The 18854-nt window shown below is 43.3% G+C and overlaps 1 protein-coding gene across 4 annotated transcripts in view; it reads right to left on the bottom strand.

Annotated features, from left to right (window-relative positions):
• Positions 1 to 18854, bottom strand: part of CRACR2A (calcium release activated channel regulator 2A) — a 152871-nt gene that overhangs the window by 95868 nt on the left and 38149 nt on the right. For all 4 annotated transcript variants that reach the window (XM_034935201.3, XM_008973764.5, XM_034935199.3 and 1 more), the window contains exon 3: positions 10973 to 11043. The gene's annotated coding sequence lies outside the window, so the exon portion shown is untranslated. The remainder of the gene's footprint in view (positions 1 to 10972; positions 11044 to 18854) is intronic.

The raw sequence follows: 18854 nt of genomic DNA on the forward strand, positions 1-18854 counted from the left end.
TAAAATACATTCAGATTGGAAAGGAAGAAGTTAAATTGTCTTTATTCCCAGACAGCAGGAGTGCTTATATAAAAAAAAAAATCTGATGAAATTCACAAAAAGCTACTTATAAAATAAGTGAATTTGACAAGGTTGCAGGACACACACTCAGTATATGATAATCAATTGTATTTATCTATACCAGCAATAAAAAATTAAAATTGAAATAAAAATATCATTTGCAATGGTATAAAAATATGAGATATGAATATATCTGACAAAGGATGTCTAATACTTATATACTGAAAGCTATAAAATATCAATGACAATACAAAGAAGACCTAAAACAAATGGAGAGATATGCCATGTTAATGGGATTGAGAGACTCAATATTATTAAGATGTCATTTCTTCCTAAGTCCAATAGATTCATCTCAATTCCAGTCAAAATCCCACCAGGCTTATTTGTAGAAACTGATAACCTGATTTAAAATTCACACAAAAATGAGAAAAACCTAGAATAGCCAAAACAACTTTGAAAAAGAACAAAATTGGAAGACAAACACTACCTGATTTCAAGACTTATTATAAAGCTATAGTAGGCAAGACAGTGATACTGGCATAAAGACACACAAACAGATAAATGGAACAGAATATAGAACAGAGAAGCCAAAAATAGACCCATGTATATAAACGATTTTTGGCAAAGATGCAAGGCAATTCAGAGGATAAAGCATAGATTTTTCCAACAAATGATACTGAAACAATTGAATATCCATTTGCAAAAACAGCTTTTTTGTTTTTTGTTTTTTGTTTTGAGACAGAGTCTTGCTCAGGCTGGAGTGCAGTGGCGCAATCTCTGGCTCACTGCAAGCTCCACCTCCCAGGTTACGCCATTCTCCTGCCTCAGCCTCCCGAGTACCTGGGACTACAGGCACCCGCCACCACGCCCAGCTAATTTTTTATATTTTTAGTAGAGATGGGGTTTCACCATAGCCAGGATGGTCTTGATCTCCTGACTTCATGATCCACCCGCCTTGGCCTCCCAAAGTGCTGGGATTACAGGCATGAGCCACCGCACCCAGCCGCAAAAAGAATTTTAATTCACACTTTGTACCATATACAAAAAATAACTACAATGTATCATAGACCTAAATGTAAAACCTGTAAACATAAAACTTCAAGAAGGAAACATCTTTGTGACCTTAGCTTTGGCAAAAGTTTCTTGGGTATAACAACAAAAGTGCAATTCATTTGAAAAAAATATGACAAATTGGTCTTCATCAAAATTTGAAACATCTGCTCTTTGAAAGATACAATTTAAGTGAATGAAAAGCAAGCCACAGACTGAGAAAAAGTATTTACAAAACACATATCTAATACAGGGTTTTTATCTAGAACACATAAAGAACTTTCAAAACTCATTAATAAGAAAAAAAACAACCCACTTTTTAAAATGGGCAAAACATTTGAACAGGCACTTCACCAAACAAGATATAGGGATATCAAACAACTACATAAAAAGATATTCACCCTCATTAGTTATAAGAGACATGCAACTGAAAACCACAATGAAATACCACTACACACCTATTGGAATGGCTAACATTATGAAGACTGACTGTACCAACTCTTGGCAAAGATGTGGAGCACCTGGAACTCTCATATATTGCTAGTAAAAATGTAAAGCAGTACCATTCCTTTGGAAAACATTTGACAGTTTCTTAGAAAGTCAAACAAATGTTTAATCCAGCCATCCTAGTCCTAAATATTTACTCAAGAGAAGAAAAGCATGTGTACATACAAAGACTTGTACATGACTGTTCATAGCACTTTTATTTGTAATAGCCAAAAACAATGACCCAAATGTTCGTTGACAGGTAAATGGATAGACAAATTATGGAATGCCATTCTTAATTAAAGGGAATGAACTGTTGATCCTAAGCACCAAAATGAACAAATCTCAAAATAATCATGTGAGTGACAGAAGCCAGACAAAAAAGGCACATACTATATGATTTCATTTATATAAAACTCTTAAAAAATGAAAACATTTGTTAGAAGAAAAGAAGTGACAGTAGGCAGGAGTGAGAAGGAGGAATTACCAAGGGGCAACAGGAAATTTTGGGGGGTGTGGATATGTCTGCTACCTTAAGTTCATGAATATGATATATGATTCCATGATAGTTTCCTGGACTTATTTATTCATACACACACACATATACACATATACAAATGTATATTACAACTGATCAAATGGTACACTTTACATATAATGCAGTCTATTATATGTCAGTAGCTGAACACATCTATTAAAAAACAGAAAAGAAGAATGGGTCTGGGTCAGAACCTTCTTCTGTCTCCCAGGCCTTGCAAATCTAGTCCAGTCCATTGTACTTATCCCAGGAGCCTGATTCTGTCTTTTACATTCAACTCTGGCAAGCAGGAAATGGCTGAAAATTAAGCAATTTCCCTGTGAAAACTTTCAGTCTGTTTGTGTAGGGAGCTAAATAAACCCTACAAATAAAGAAGCAGGCAGAGCCCCTTGTGAAGACCACCGATCTAACACGACTTCAGCCCCTTCTCTCTTAACCCTGTGTCCCCTGGCTAGACCTGCAGTCTTTGCTGAGCGTCTGTGGCTTTCTCAAGACCAGCGGGAAAAAAAACAGCAGAAGTGCTTCTGCTTTCATTTCCAAATAAAGTGGAAGCCCTGCATGAGCTCGGCTGTCTCCCATTTGGATGAAGCCCAAGGATGCCTTCATCTCAGGGCTAGACATAGCTTTTTGTCTCAGAGATTTTCCATTAGACCAACAGACAGTAAGCACATCCATAAAGGAGGAAATGGTGGAGTATATTCTAAAGGCAACGGGAAAAGACCACCACAAGGAGAAAAGAGAAAATACTTTTTATCTGCCTGACTCTGTGAGAGTTTCCAGGCCACTCTCCTCCCTCCAGAATGGTTCCATAAAAGCCGTTATAAACAGATGGGAATTATCCAGTCCTTAAATATATCCAGGAAGATTTCCCAGATATCCAAGGTAATTCTAGCAGCTTAGTAACTGCTACAATCAGAAAGTTCGTAGATCAAACCTACATCCCTCCTAAGGGTTCTAAGCTAATTTTCCCCTTAATCTAGAGAGCAGCTGGTATCTCCTTCCACACCACACCAGTGGCAAACCTGAAAGCAGCCACTAAGTCATCCAGATTTCCCTTGAATGTCTCCTGCAGCACAGAGTTAGGAAACTGAAAGGCCAAAAAGCATCTCCAGGATCCATTGACATCTCTTTAATCACCCAGGCTTCAGTGGGAGGGATCCTCCATAAACAGCAGTACCTGGAAGCCCCAGTGATTAACTCAGAGCTGGCGATGTCTGATAAGGGCAAAGAGATAGGTGGGTCTCTTCAAACTGCAGAGAGGAGGAGGACTTGGGATTAGTATCTGACGTGAGTGCCGTCTTGTGGAAGAGACCCCTTAAACCGTGGGGTCTGCACTAACTGGATAACGTCAGAATTGAATTGACTTATAGGATACACATTTGGTGTCAGAAAAAAAGACACTACAATATTTACCGATCAATTTTCTGGGTTGGTGTAGGGGGCAGCCCTAATTTGTAGCATCTGCCTATCTCTGTGGTGTCAATATTCCCACTGTGACCAATTTCAACCTACCAACAATCTGTCGGCTCTCACCAAGAAAGAGATTGAGTGGCTGATGTTTCTGGAAAAGGGAATCAGCATCCCTAGTACTGTTTGCACAGGTGATAGTAGCTGATACCTCTTTAGAAAGTAGCCCCTCAACCCTAAACCTATAGGGCAGGACCCAATATTAAATGTCTTAGTACTTGGGGGGAAATGTGGGGTTTCACAGGGGGATCACCAGTTCTTCATGCCTGTGCCTCTTCTATACACCCCACGACCTGGGCCGGCCCTTGAGTGGGGGCAGAAGACAAGGCAGATGCAGGGACCCTGATGGCGAGGAACAGAGATGCTGAGCTGCGTCTCACAGGGCTGCTCTCTCCACCCCCCGTGCAGGAGGAAAGCACTTGGCACAGGAGCCAAACCCAGCCAGAAATGAGACTTGTCCCTGTTCCATAGGAGAGTGTTATTTATTTCTTTGACACATAGTGAAGTAAGGGGCTTTGGACAAATACCACCCCTTCTCTGATAGGCCTCCTGCTGTGGTGGATAAGAACATAAATTCCAAGGCCAGAGTGCCTGAGTTAGCTGTATGACTCTGGCAAGTTTCTTAAGCTCTCTGAACTTCATTTTCCTCATCTGTAAAATGAAGGGCCAGGGTAGCAACTTACATGTGTCAGCTATTACTTATTTATTTAGAGACGGAGTCTCACTCTGTTGCCCGGGCTGAAGTGCAGTGGCAGGATCTCAGCTCACGGCAACCTCTGGCCCCTGGATTCAAGCAAGTCTCCTGCCTCAGTTTCCCAAGTAGCTGTGATTACAGGTGTGTGCCACCACGCCCAGCTAATTTTTTTATCATTTTTAGTAGAGTCGGGGTTTCACCACGTTGGCCAGGCTGGTCTTGAACTCCTGACCTCAAGTGGTCCACCTGCCTCAGCCTCCCAAAGTGCTGGGATTACAGGCATGAGCCACCACACCCAGTCTGTCAGCTATTATTACTACATTGAAATCAAATTGGCTTCCTCCACCTCAGATTATATTATAATAAAACGAACTAATAAAAGAGCGAAAAACAAAACAAAACAAAATTACATGAAGAGAAACAACCAAGAGGTCCAAAAATCTACCCTTGACTCCCCCAGCTGGACAGGATTTCCTGGTGTGATTTTCCCTACCCCAGGCCACCAAGAAGGTGAATATGCCCCACCAGCCATATAAAGGGGCAGGTGGATGGAGGTGCATTTGACTGCCTTTGAAATGCGCAGTCTTTCCACTCTGCAGCCTGCTGTAGCTTCTGCCATGCTCTATCCAGCATCCCTTCTCCTCAAATTAGGTCCAATTTTCTTGTTCTAGTCTCAAGGGAGACAGGGAACAGCTGTCTCCTACCTCTGTAAAATACTCTTCCAGGTCTGGACAACTATTATTAAACAGCCCCCTTCACACTTCTCTTGCTCTATTATAAGATACATTAAAAGCCTTGATAATGATTTGAGGTCTCTGTGAGATGGTTGCTGTTCACCCTAATTCCTTCAATAATTAGTGGTTGTAAACCACTTTGAAGATAAAAGGCATTTTATAAGAACTAAGCCCTATTATGATTAGCTTTCCAATATTTCCTTGCTAAAGCCAGTGAGAACATCAAAGCCAAACATAGCCACAGCATGGTATCTGGTGGTTAATTAGATGTATTTCAAGGCGTCTGGTATATATTAAAGAAACTGCTGCAAAATTTATCAACATTAAAAAAGTGTCTGCTTTCTTCCCATGAACAAGCTTTTTTCAAAGGCTGTCAGTGCTGATGCCTGCAAGACAAGTGCCTGAAGAGGACAAATTGCTCATGTATCCCCTGGGCCTGGAAGAGAGAGATGTAATAATAACACCTGGCTTGGTATAACATCCTTTCTTATCGTTGTCTATACAATTCTATATATACCAGATCTCCTTTTGTTTTGTTTTTGCAATTGTGCTGTAATATAAGCAAGTAAAGTAACACTATCCCCACTTTACAGGTAAGGAAGTTGCATATGATGATGAAGTTTAGAAGCAGATCAGTGTGGTGTACCTGGACAAAGTCGGGGCTGCAGATCCGTTATCAAGGTGGTATTATCGATGTTCCATTCAGATACCCTTGAATACTTTTTGTGGACCCTCCCTCAGCATCCGTGTGCTTTCGCTTCTATCTCTCTGAACCTGTAACTCTTAGAAGGTGGACCCTTGAGCTATTGATTGACCCACTTTGTCCACATGGACAGAGCCACAAGTGCCTGGAAGTTTCCCCCACCCCTCTAAAGAGCCCTTATCCAACGACTGACAGGCGTGGAATTATGAAAGCCCAGTCCTCCTGCCTCCAGAGGGGACAAACTCTAGTTGTGATTTACACTTTAGAACACTTTTGTGGGGACAGAGGCTGGAACTTTGCTGAGATCTCACTATGTGTGGCTTTCTCCTACCTCCCATCCTGCTTCCCAATCCCTTATCAGGTTCCCCTGGAAGCATTTTCTTTTCTTTTCTTTTCTTTTCTTTTCTTTTCTTTTCTTTTCTTTTCTTTTTTTGAGACGGAGTCTCACTCAGTCGCCCAGGCTGGAGTGCAGTGGCGCCATCTTGGCTCACTGCAAGCTCCGCCTCCCGGGTTCACGCCATTCTCCTGCCTCAGCCTCCCGAGTAGCTGGGACTACAGGCGCCCGCCACCACGCCCGGGTAATTTTTTGTATTTTTTAGTAGAGACGGGGTTTCACCGTGTTAGCCAGGATGGTCTCTATTTCCTGACCTCGTGATCCGCCCGCCTCGGCCTCCCAAAGTGCTGGGATTACAGGCATGAGCCATCATGCCTGGCCAGCATTTTCTTAATAAATCACCTGAATATGAATTTTCCTCTCAAGGTTGGCTTCTGGGAGCCCAATCTAAGATAATTCTTTTGACCCAACATTAATGACAATATTTTGTATATTTTCTATGCGATATATTCTCCCAGTTCCAAACCTTCCTTTTCAAGTCTCCAGACCTAAATATCTATGTTTTCTGTGTCTGCTCCTAGGCCCTTAACTCTTAGCACTGTATTCTCAAAGCCTCTCTTTCTCTTGGATTATGATGTTCCAACTCTTTCTGGAAAAATGGTTGCAATTTCTCCAGCTATGTGGAAGGCACTGAACCCGGCAGCTGATGTGGGAGACACAGATTTGTATTGTCTTTCACGATGCACTGACAATCTAGCAGGGGACAACATACAAACAGCAGAGGTAGAGGAGGTGAGAAGAGCCACTTGTGTGTGCAATAAAAACTGTCGGCACAAACAACTCTCAGAGCGGTCCCCAAAAATAAAACTACTCTCCAGTAATTTTCTACACCATACAATTCTGACTCATTTTACTTAATTTTTGAAGCAGAAGCTTCTCTCAAATGTTTGAGAAAATGAAAGTCAGCTATGGTAGAGATAATCCAAATGAGTGGATAATCCAATAAAGAGGAGGTTTTCTTTAAATCTGCTTTGCATTATTCTTTATAGTAGCACCACAGGAAGCTGTTTCCGAAAAGTTAAGTAATTTATTGCAGGAAAACAGCTAATTCATGAATTCAATCTTAAGTCTGCCTGACTCTTTACAACCTCAGTTTCTGGCCGGGCGCAGTGGCTCATGCCTGTAATCCCAGCACTTTGGGAGGCTGAGGTGGATGGATCACTTGAGGTCAGGAGTTCACGACCAGCCTGGCCAACACGGTGAAACTCCGTCTCTACTAAAAATACAAAATTAGCCGGGCATGGTGGCACATGCCTGTAATTCCAGTTACTCAGGAGGCTGAGGCAGGAGAATCGCTTGAACCCGGGAGGTGGAAGTTGCAGTGAGCAAAGACTGTGCCACTGCACTCTGGCCTGGGCGACAGAGCGAGACTCCATCTCAAAAAAAAAAATTAGAAAGTAAATAAAACCTTGGTTTCTTTATCTGTACAATGAGGCTAATGATTCTTACTTGCAGAATTGTTGTAAGGATTAAACAAAAATAATGCACCCAGCATATCGAAAATACCTGATACAATATGGACTACATGGTAGGTGATTGTTATTATTATCATTCCCAGATATAATATGATTGAACCAGAGGCATTTTGTATGCACATATTAAAGGCTCCTAATGTGTATTACTAAACTGCTTTCCAGAAAACAGTTAAACAAAGCCCTAAGAACACTGCTAGGAAGACCTGTCTAAAATGCAGACCTGATCATGCCTCCCCATTGTTTTCAGTATCAATCTGAAACACACAGGACCACTACTACTTCTTTAGAGTCATCTCCCTCTTCTCCTACCACATTCACTTCCTTCCAAAGTATTTCCTGTTCTCTCAGCTTTTTTGTGCCTCAGCATCTTCAAATATATAGCTCAGTCATCTGGCATGCCCTTTCTGTTTGTCTGTGCTAAGTCTTACCAGTATTTAATATCTCACTCTATTCCAGCTAATATAACAAAATACCATAGACTGGATGGCCTATAAACAATAGACATTTATTTCTCCCAGTTCTGGAGGCTGGAAGTCTGAGATCAGGTGCCAGCATGGTTGGGTTCTGGTGAGGGCCCTCTTCTGAGTTGCAGATTGCAACTTCTCACAGTGTTCTCACATGGTAAGAAAGATGGGAAGTTGGCCGGGCGCAGTGGCTCAAGCCTACAATTGCAGCACTTTGGGAGACCAAGGTGGGTGGATCACAAGGTCAAGAGATGGAGACCATCCTGGCCAACATGGTGAAACCCCGTCTCTACTAAAAATACAAAAATTAGCTGGGCATAGTGTTGCGTGCCTGTAATCCCAGCTACTCGGGAGGCTGAGGCAGGAGAATCGCTTGAACCCAGGAGGCGGAGGTTGCAGTGAGCCAAGATCGTGCCACTGCACTCCAGCCTGGCGACAGAGCGAGGCTCCACCGCAAAAAAAAAAAGAAAAAAAGAAAAAAAAGAAAGATGGGACGTTTACTAGGTCCTCTTTTATTAGGGCACTAATCCCATTAGAGTCCTCAAAGGCCCCATTTCCTACTATCATCCACTTGGGAGGTTAAGTTTCAACATAATGAGTTTTAAAGTGACACAGTTATTCAGTCCGTAGCATTCCAAGACTGATTTCCCCAACTCATGTCCTTCTCACATGCAAAATACATTTGTTCCATTCCAACAGCCTCAAAAGTCTCAACTCGTTGTAGCATAAACTCAAAGGCAGAAAGTCCAAAATCTCATGTAAATATCATGTAAATCAGATATGGTTGAGACTCGGTATTATTCATTCTAAGACAAATTCCTCACCAGCTGTGAACCTGTGAAATCAAACAAGTTATGTGCTTCCAAAAACAATGATGGGACAGGGGCACGACAGATGTTCCATCTCTAAAGGGATAGGCTGAGAATGTTCCAAATCTTTAAGTTCTCTGCTTTTGACTCGCAATTTCATCTTAAGTCATAGTCCTCCTCTCAAATTTTACTTTAAGCAGTCGAGAGAAACTAGGCCACTCCTTTAAACTTTGCTTAGATATTTCCTCAGTCAAATATCCAATTTCATCACTTGCAGGTTCTACCTTCTACAAAACACTGATGTGAGCACAACTTAGCCAAGTTCTTTGCCACTTTATAACAAGACTGGCCTTTCCTCTAGTGTCTAATAACATGTTCTTCATTTTCATCTGAGACCTCATCAGAATGGCTTTTATCATCCATATTCCCACCAATGTACTGTTCAGGATGACTTACATCTTCTTTAAGATTGAGGCCTTCTCTACAGCTCTTCTCTTCTCCTTCTGAGCCCTCCCCAGAACCACCTTTAAAAGTCAGGTCATGGCAATGTAGGCTTTTTCTAGCATGTACCTCAAAATTCTTTCAGCCTCTGTCTATTACCCATTCCACAGCCACATCCACATTTTTAGGTATTTATTACAGTGGCACCCCACTCTTGGTAACAAATTCAGTATTAGTTAGAGTTTAACATACAAGATGCTATACTGAGGTGGAATAAAAGGCCATCCAAAGGGCTAAATTTTGACATTTTCTCCAAACCATAGTCTTTCTTGTATGAATCACTATGAGTTTGGATAGCATATTATTATCATGGATTTTAGTGGCTGGTTGAAAATGAGAGGAAAACAAAGACAACAATGAATCTAGCCTGCAGAGATAACCCCACTTGGTATCTTAGCCAACAGTTCCCAATTATTTCCCCATCAAACCCCTAGTCTTCAGTCCCTCTGCCTTCCCTATTCTCATCCTGTCTCAACCCCATCTGTCAAGAGGCTAGCAGGAGCATAGTATCATAGAAAGGTTCAGGCATCAAAAATAAAGTTCAAGTGTGAACTTTGCCACCCTGTGACCTTGGGAAGTTGGCCATTTTTTTTTTTTAAGTGGGGATAACAGTTTCCTCCCTGCCTATCTGTATTAGGTCATTCTTGCATTGCTATAAAGAAATACCCGAGACTGGGTAATTTAAGAAGAAAAGAAGTTTAATTGGCTTATGGTTCTGCAAGCTATGCAAGCATGGTGCCAACATCTGCTTGGTTACTGGGGAAGCCCCAGGGAGCTCTTACTCATGGCAGAAGGTGAAGCAGGAGCTTGCATGTCAGATGGCAAAGCAGGAGCAACAGAGAGAGACACAGTTGGGGGTGAGGTACCACTCACTTTTAAATGACCAGATATCATGAGAACTCACTCACTATGGTAAGTACAGCACCAAGCCATGAGGGATAGTGCTAAGCCATTCATGAGGATTCACCCCCATAATCCAATCACCTCCCACCAGGCCCACCTCCAAAACTAGGGATTACAATTCAACATGAGATTTGGGCAGTGACAAATATCCAAACTATTACTATATTACTATCCCATGGGAAGTGGCTGAAATGAGACAGCAGATGTGAAAGTGAACAGTGATGCTGTACACCAAAGTAAACACACCCTCCTCATTGCCAAGGGAGGCTGGACAGCAGGGAAATCAGGATTGGACAGGCTCCACAGTGGAACTGGCTCTGTGAGTGACCAGTGGCTGAGGAGTGGCTCTTTGCAGAGAGGGGCTAGCAGACCCTCTCTGGAAGCTTCCAGACCCTCGTGCCCACATGTAAAAGAGCTGGGCAAAGTGACAAACCCCCTCTCCCAGAGGCCTCCCTTAAATGAACTTCAGTGATACTCCAACAAGGTGGAATAGACCCTCCATCATCTAGTATTTTTAAAACTGTCCTCAAGAAGGCTGATGAATTGTTTCTCAAATCTAAGGGCCCACTGCTGATCCTCATGAATATTAAAAAACAGCTACAATAGTGCTAACAAGGCAGGGCCTGAAGTTGGGGTCTGGGGTGGGGGCAGATCTAGTACTCTGCAACCTGTCGCCTTTTGTTCGCTCACTCACCTTGCAGCTCCCGGCTCCTGCAACTCTTCACACCTGGAGGGTACTTTGGCCACTGGTGACTTGAATTCCACCTAGGAAACACACAAGAGATGAGTCACACCTTATTTTCCACTGAGGGTTACAACAGAAGTGGCTTTATAGCAATTTTGGAAAAACTTGGGAGGAAACATTGCTCCTACCGCATTGCAGTGTTCTGGAAGAAAACAGGCCTAATTCATCCTCTTCCAGGTTTTGGAGAAGAGGAGGGAAGATGAAGGAATAGCGATGATAAGTCTGCTTAGTGACCCTGAATCCAGAGATTATGTCCAGCCTGATGGGAGCAGGCCCTTGTGCATGAGAACGGGGTAGCCTCAGGGTTAATTGGACACTGCCCCCCCTCCTCCGCCCCCAACAGAGCTCCAGCTCTCAGCAAGTGCTCTTGAAATTCTTTCCATCCAATCCACAGACGCTGTCTACACCACAGGAGCTCACCTTTGAAGATAGCGATGTAAGCATTGTGGCAAGAATCACTGCCTTCCCTGAGAAGGAAATGCAGTAGGATGTACAAGAAAGCCTAGGGGCTACATAAGGAGGGAAAGCTGAAAAACGATGGAGGAGGGACAGGCTTAGGGACAGGGAGAGGATGGGCTTCCTTGCACAGGACAGTTTGGGAGTGTTACGACTGAACCTGGAAAGCAATTTTAAAGAATGCTTTGGCCACATGCTGAGTAGCATGGTCTGAGAGCATGCTTGAAATGACTGAAGGGAGCAGTAGTGATTACAAAAAGGGGATTGGGATTATCTATTGTATAATGCCAAAGCTCAAACCACAGCTAGACCTGAAGTCCAGATGTATATTACCAAGGAGTCTGGCCTCTGTGCCTCTCATATGCACAATTCATGGGAGGCAAATATTCATCAGCTGTTTCCTGTTCTATACGAGGTAACACAGTGCTCATGTTCATTCATTTGTTCAATGAATATTCACTCTGTGCAGGCACTTTCTTTAGGTGCCAAAGGCAGCAACAGGCAAATCCAGCAAGGTATTGTCCTTGTGGAGCTTATATTCCAGTGGGCAGAGACAAATAAAAATACACAGACCAAATAAGCACTTTTAGATAATGAAAAGTGCTGGAGCAAGATAACCCCCTCTCTAAGCCACCTGTTGGCACCCCTGTCCCCTGCTCCACTGGCATTGCTACCAGGATGCTGGAAGCAAACAAATGGGGAGACTTCACTCTCTGGTGTTTTCCCAGGCAGCAGCCCTCAGCAAAGCCAGTGCAGTGGGAAAACAGGAGAGGAAAGCTGCCCTGTCTTGCCCCCACTGCTGACACCTGGGAAACTCACTTAGAAAAAAATTGTTTAGACTATAAATAAGATATGAACAGTGTTATTTTTAGTTGGTAACCTTAAGAGATGATTTTTATTTTCTTCTGAATTTTCTGATATTTTTATTACTACAATGCATTATTTTGCAGTAAGGAGAGAAAAATATTTTTTAATGAGAAGATTGGCCTACCTACATTAAATTAATAAGAAATACATTCGGACAAATAGACAGGGGCCAGATCTTAGGGTGATGAACAACATCTTACCATATCACTTTATGGTTTACAAAGCAATTTCACAAAAACATCTCCTTCAACCCTTATAAGGCTTTCTCGAGGTTACATAGAAAATGCAGTAGAATGCCTGACCCTCAGGTCCCTGACTTCTAGGCCAATGTATTTTCCATTATTCCGCTGTCCATCTGTAGCAGACCTTACTTCTCTTTACAGCCGAGGGATTCAGAAAGCCACTGAGCCCCAGATCTGAACTCTCTTGTCCCAAACCTTGCCATCTCCTAGAGTGACCATGCTAATTAATTCATGCATTTATTGATCTAGTCTTTACAGACCCCCTACCAGGTTCCAGGTACTGGGTGCATGGGATATGGTGAAGAAGCAAATAGGTCTCCCAGTGGGTTGGGGGAAAGGCTTTAACAAATGAGTGAATATATGATATAAATCATGGTAACTGCAGTACAAGGAAAGTAAAGAGTATTCCGTGAGTGGCTAGTATGAGAGGGAGCTAATTTGGACAGTGGCACTAGCCCTTCACTCAATATCCCAGCAATATGCTGTCACTGAGTACAACCAAGGTAAGTAAGACAGCTATTCTAAGATGGAGGCTGAGATTACAAGAGACCAACCTGAGTCTCAAAGGGTGTATGTTTTGGATGCCTAGACAGCTTGCAAAGCCACATGAAAAGTTAGTTAAGAACATCACACGTACTTATAATAATGAAACGGCTCCCTTAAACCCAGTCTGAAACAAGGTACAGTTTACCAACCAGATAGGTTGTCCCAAGACAACCTATCAGAGATGTCCCAAGTCTACATATGATTGTCACTGGGAGAGGTCACTGAAGGCCAGGAATGTGAAAGTAAAGGTTAAACCAGACAACAACATGTAGCTAACAATAAAAGGGGACTTCAAAAAGTTCATAAAAATGGAATTAAAAGATGAAAATTACAAATATAAACTTGATTTCCCAACATAAGTTCCATCATGTTTGATACACTTTTTTAAGCAATGACAACAGCCATATAGTCCATCCCTAAAGAAATGAGGGTCCTGGGAACTTAATCATATCAATGCAGTCTTTTTTGCATTATTAACTGAAGAAAAATGAGTGCCCTTTAAAGATTTAAGATTAGAAAACAAAAAGAAGTCAGAAGGAGCCAAATCAGAACTGTACAGTGGATGCCTGATGATTTCCCACCAAACCTCTCTTGAAATTGCCCTTGTCTGAAGAGAAGAAGGAGCGGGAGCATCATCCTGGTGGAGGACTCTCTGGTGACACTCTCCCAGGCTTTTTTTTTTTTTTCTTTTTAGGTGTTTTTCTTCTAATGCTTTGGCTTTCTCATAATAAATGCTCTCATAATGAGCAGATGTTATTCTTCTTTGGCTCTTCAGAAAGTCAACAAGCAAAATGCCTTGAGCATTCCAAAAGACCATTGCCATGACCTCTGCTCTTGACTGGTCCACATTTGCTTTAACTGGGCCACTTCCACCTCTTGGTTTGATTGTGCTTTGTTTTCAGGATCATACTGAAAAAGCCCTGTTTCATCCCCTGTTACAGTTCTTCAAAGAAGTCCTTCAGGGTCTTGATCCCACTTGTTTGAAAGTTCCATTGAAAGCTCTGCTCTTGTCTGCAGCTGATCTGGGCACAAGGGTTTTGTCAAACATTGAGTGGAAAGTTTGCTCAATTTTAATGTTTCAGTCAATATTATGTAAGCTAAACCAGTTGAGATGTCTATGATGTTGGCCATCGTTAGTTCTGTTAAACATTGGTCCTTTTTAGTTAGGGCACAAACAAGATGTATCTTTTCCTTGCAAATTGATGTGGATGGTCTGCTGCTATGGGCTTCATCTTCAATACCATCTCATCCCTTCTTAAAATGAGCTGTCCATTTGTAAATGCTGATTTTGGGGGGCATTGTCCCCATGAACTTCTTGTAAAGCATCAATAATTTCACAATTCTCCTGCCTAAGCTTCTCTACAAATTTGTTGTTTGTTTTTGCTTCAATTTTAGCAGAATTTGTGTTGCTTTGATAGGGGCTCTTTTCAAACTGATGTCTTTTCCTTCTTAGTGACTCAAACTAGATCCTGTTCAGATGTTATACCAAGTTAGTATGAGTTTATTTTGGTGCTAAAACAATTTTGAAATTCTTGTATTTTTTTTTTAATAATATGCATTTTCCATGAACTTTTGGAAGACGCTTTGTACAAGCCAGGACATTTCAGTGTCTAAGTGGATGGCACAGGCGTTCGATACCACAGGACTTTAGATGGGGAGAGGACAGGAGCTGAAATGTCAGGAAAGGCTTCTGTGGAGCGAGTGGGATTTAAACTGGGCTTAGAGAGTGAATGGGATTTGGATGCTCTTCAGGATAATCCCATTTAGCAAGGTCACGAGAAATGCCCAGGAAACCCGCAGCAGTCGATGGGCCTTCTCTTCCAGATGCTAGAGGCTGGCTTCCTGGCCTCTAGCCTATCCTGGGACTTCAGAATGAGGCTGTACCCCCTCCATCATGTCTGCTGGTTTCTAAGTGTCTCTCTAACAATGCTCTGAAGAGCCAGGAGTGCTGCTGGCCACCAAAGCTGAACATGAAGACTGATTTCAGCACTGGGCAAGCTGGCAAATGCTGAAAACACCTGGCTAATTAGCTCGTCTGCACATTGGGCTTTTACTGCAATATATCCATACGCACAACTCAAATACTTCCAAGTGCTGGGACCCAGTGGCCACAGAACATTCAAGTCAGGTTATGTTCTCAGCTGCCACTTGATATTGCAGGCCTACCACTGCGATCCGGGCTAGGGTAAGCTCCCTGGACACACCACCGACTGAACGATAACAACAGCAATAACCATAAAATGATGAGAGCACACTTTTATATGGTGCTTCAGAGTACACAAAGGATTTTGTCATTTATGCCTCTCATTTATGAGTCACTATCTTATTTGTAATACACCTACATTATTATATGGCTTTCAAAGATTACGCTATCTTATTTGTAATAAGAACATGCCAGCAGTTATGGATCCTGGTTGACAGCTGTGGAGGGCCAGGCCTGGGGATGCCAGATGTCTCCCATATACTCCTCCATGTGACACTTAGTCATCTTCAATGACACCTCCATCTCCAAAGCATTCCAACTCGGCGGTGTGGACTTTGAATGGATGAAGAGCGCCTTAGATGAGGCTCAGGATCCTGTGCTCGGTTCCCAAGTGACCATAGATGGATCCCACTCTGTCTTAAGAACACTAGGCTTTGGTTTTAGACAGCCCTGGGTTCAAGTCCCAGCTCTGCCACTTCCTACCTGTGATCCTCAGGAAGTTATTTATCTTCTCTGAGCCAATTTCTCCTGTGTTAAACATGGATGATAACAGCACCTCTCATAAAGTTGTTGTGAAGATGATAAGATACACAGCACACAGAAAGTGCTTAGCACAGGGTATGACCCGTACTTAGTGCTTTAAGTGCTAATTATATTATTACTATTATCATTATAGGGAAGATAGTACAGCGTTGTTCCCTCGCCTGAACCCACAGACTAGGTCAGGACCCAGGGGCATGGGCATCCTTCCTCTTTTTGCATGAGCTCAGCATGCTCCAGTGGGTGGAACCGAGGGCCCCGGGTGAAGACACCTTTGTGGAGCGGGCAGCATTCTCTCTCAAGCAGCCGGGCTTGCAGGGATGCTCTTCTCCCAGTTTCCATGCCTTGGGGGGATGGCAGAGTCTTGATCCCAAGCCATAGACCTGTACTGTCCAATACAGTAGCCACAAGCCACATATGAAGGTGAGCACTTGAACTGTGGACAGTCTAAAGTGAGATGTAAGAGCAAAAGAGATTTCAAAGACTGAGTTCAAAAGAAAGGAATGTAAAAGATCTCGTTAATAATTTTTAGAGTGACTGCATGCTGAAATGATTATATGTTGCATGTATTAGGTTAAACAAAATGTTATTACAATGAATTTCATCTGTTTCTTTTACTTTTTTAAAACAATGGGGCCAAAATGGAAAATTATACAAGGGGCTCATGTTGTATTTCTGATGTGCAGCGCTGGTCTGGAGTGTAAGCTCCATGAAGGCAGGTGTCTCTTTGGTTCACAGCTGTATCCCTGGCATCCAGAAAAGCACCTGAATGAATGAGTGAGCCAGTGAGTGTGTGAGGCTAGAGGAGAGTTTACAAGAAGCTGGAGGTCCTACTTGAGCAGACAGGAACAACTCCTGGACTCCTTGAGTTAGGGTTGAAAGTAGGAATAACACAGGCTCCTTTCCAAAAACTTCAGGGTGGGGAGACTGGGACCAGGTCAGGAGGGGAATTTGCTCAGGAGGCCACAGGTTAAAGCAAAGTAGAGCACCCAAGAGAGAATGTTTTGGGGGAATTAACACAGCAGGTGTTATGATTGACACAGCCTCGGTTATGTGCAGATGAGGAAATGGAGGCTGGATTCCAACCAAGCACATCTCAAACCCATGCTCTTTCTACTGAATCCCTTACCTCCCACAGGCAATGTAGAGGTGCAGAAAGAAAACCAGACTTGGGATTTTTTTTTTAAAAAAAGCATATTCCCCCATGTCACCGCTGATGTCCTAACCTCGGGAAAGTCACTTGGCCTCCTTGGGCCTTGGGCTCCTCTTGTCCTCCTCCATAGTAGGTAAATCACCAGATCCTGTCCATTTCATTTCTTTCTAATGGTGTGCAGAGATAGGAAATCCTATCCCGGAATGTAGTCTCAAAGGCTGAGCCCTGCATAGTTCCCCTCCTTTCATGCTCCAAAAGAGGCTCTCTGACTGAGGTTTCTTTGCATCACCCAAATCAATGATTTGTTTAAGGGTTCTCTTTGATTTAACTTGGTTTTAGATGCTTTTCATCAGAAGCCAAAACCGTGCAGACTCTTTCCTTGATCTGGTAATGAAATTCCCTCTGAGATATTTAATACTAGAAACATCCTCTGCTATACCATATTCTCTTTCAAGAAAAAAGACATCTAAATAACAAAAATCCTGCCATATCCAAATAAAAATCTCAGATTGTGAATGGACTTATCTCTCTTATATCTGCTTTCATTGTCCTGTTGCCATCCACACCAATGAATTTCCTACATTTTTTATAAAAATGGAAGGTGGCCAGGTACAGTGGCTCACGCCTATAATCCCAGCACTTTGGGAGGCTGAGGCAGGTGGATCAACTGAGGTCAGGAGTTCAAGACCAGCCTGGCCAACATGGTGAAACCCCATCTCTACTAAAAACACAAAAAATTAGCTGGGCGTGGTGGCAGGCGCCTGTAATCCCAGTTACTGAAGAAGCTGAGGCAGGAGAATCGCTTGAACCCAGGAGGCGGAAGTTGCAGTGAGCTGAGATCGTGCCATTGCAATGCAGTCTAGGCAAGGATAGCAAAACTCTATCTCAAGAAAGAAAGAAAGAAAGAAAAAGAAAAGCAAGAAAGAAAGAAAGAAAAAGAAAGAGAGAGGAGCCAAGATGGCCGAATAGGAACAGCTCCGGTCTACAGCTCCCAGCGTGAGCGACGCAGAAGACGGGTGATTTCTGCATTTCCATCTGAGGTACCGGGTTCATCTCACTAGGGAGTGCCAGATAGTGGGCGCAGGTCAGTGGGTGCGCGCACCGTGTGCGAGCCGAAGCAGGGCGAGGCATTGCCTCACCTGGGAAGCGCAAGGGGTCAGGGAGTTCCCTTTCCGAGTCAAAGAAAGGGGTGACGGACGCACCTGGAAAATCGGGTCACTCCCACCCGAATACTGCACTTTTCAGACCGGCTTAAAAAACAGCGCACCACGAGACTATATCCCACACCTGGCTCGGAGGGTCCTACGCCCACGGAGTCTCGCTGATTGCTAGCACAGCAGTCTGAGATCAAACTGCAAGGCGGCAGCGAGGCTGGGGGAGGGGCGCCCGCCATTGCCCAGGCTTGCTTAGGTAAACAAAGCAGCCCAGAAGCTCCAACTGGGTGGAGCCCACCACAGCTCAAGGAGGCCTGCCTGCCTCTGTAGGCTCCACCTCTGGGGGAGGGGACAGATAAACAAAAAGACAGCAGTAACCTCTGCAGACTTAAATGTCCCTGTCTGACAGCTTTGAAGAGAGCAGTGGTTCTCCCAGCACGCAGCTGGAGATCTGAGAACGGGCAGACTACCTCCTCAAGTGGGTCCCTGACTCCTGACCCCCGAGCAGCCTAACTGGGAGGCACCCCCCAGCAGGGGCACACTGACACCTCACACGGCAGGGTATTCCAACAGACCTGCAGCTGAGGGTCCTGTCTGTTAGAAGGAAAACTAACAAACAGAAAGGACATCCACACCAAAAACCCATCTGTACATCACCATCATCAAAGAC

Source organism: Pan paniscus, chromosome 10 (assembly GCF_029289425.2).
Source record: "Pan paniscus chromosome 10, NHGRI_mPanPan1-v2.0_pri, whole genome shotgun sequence".
Classification (NCBI taxonomy): domain Eukaryota; kingdom Metazoa; phylum Chordata; class Mammalia; order Primates; family Hominidae; genus Pan; species Pan paniscus.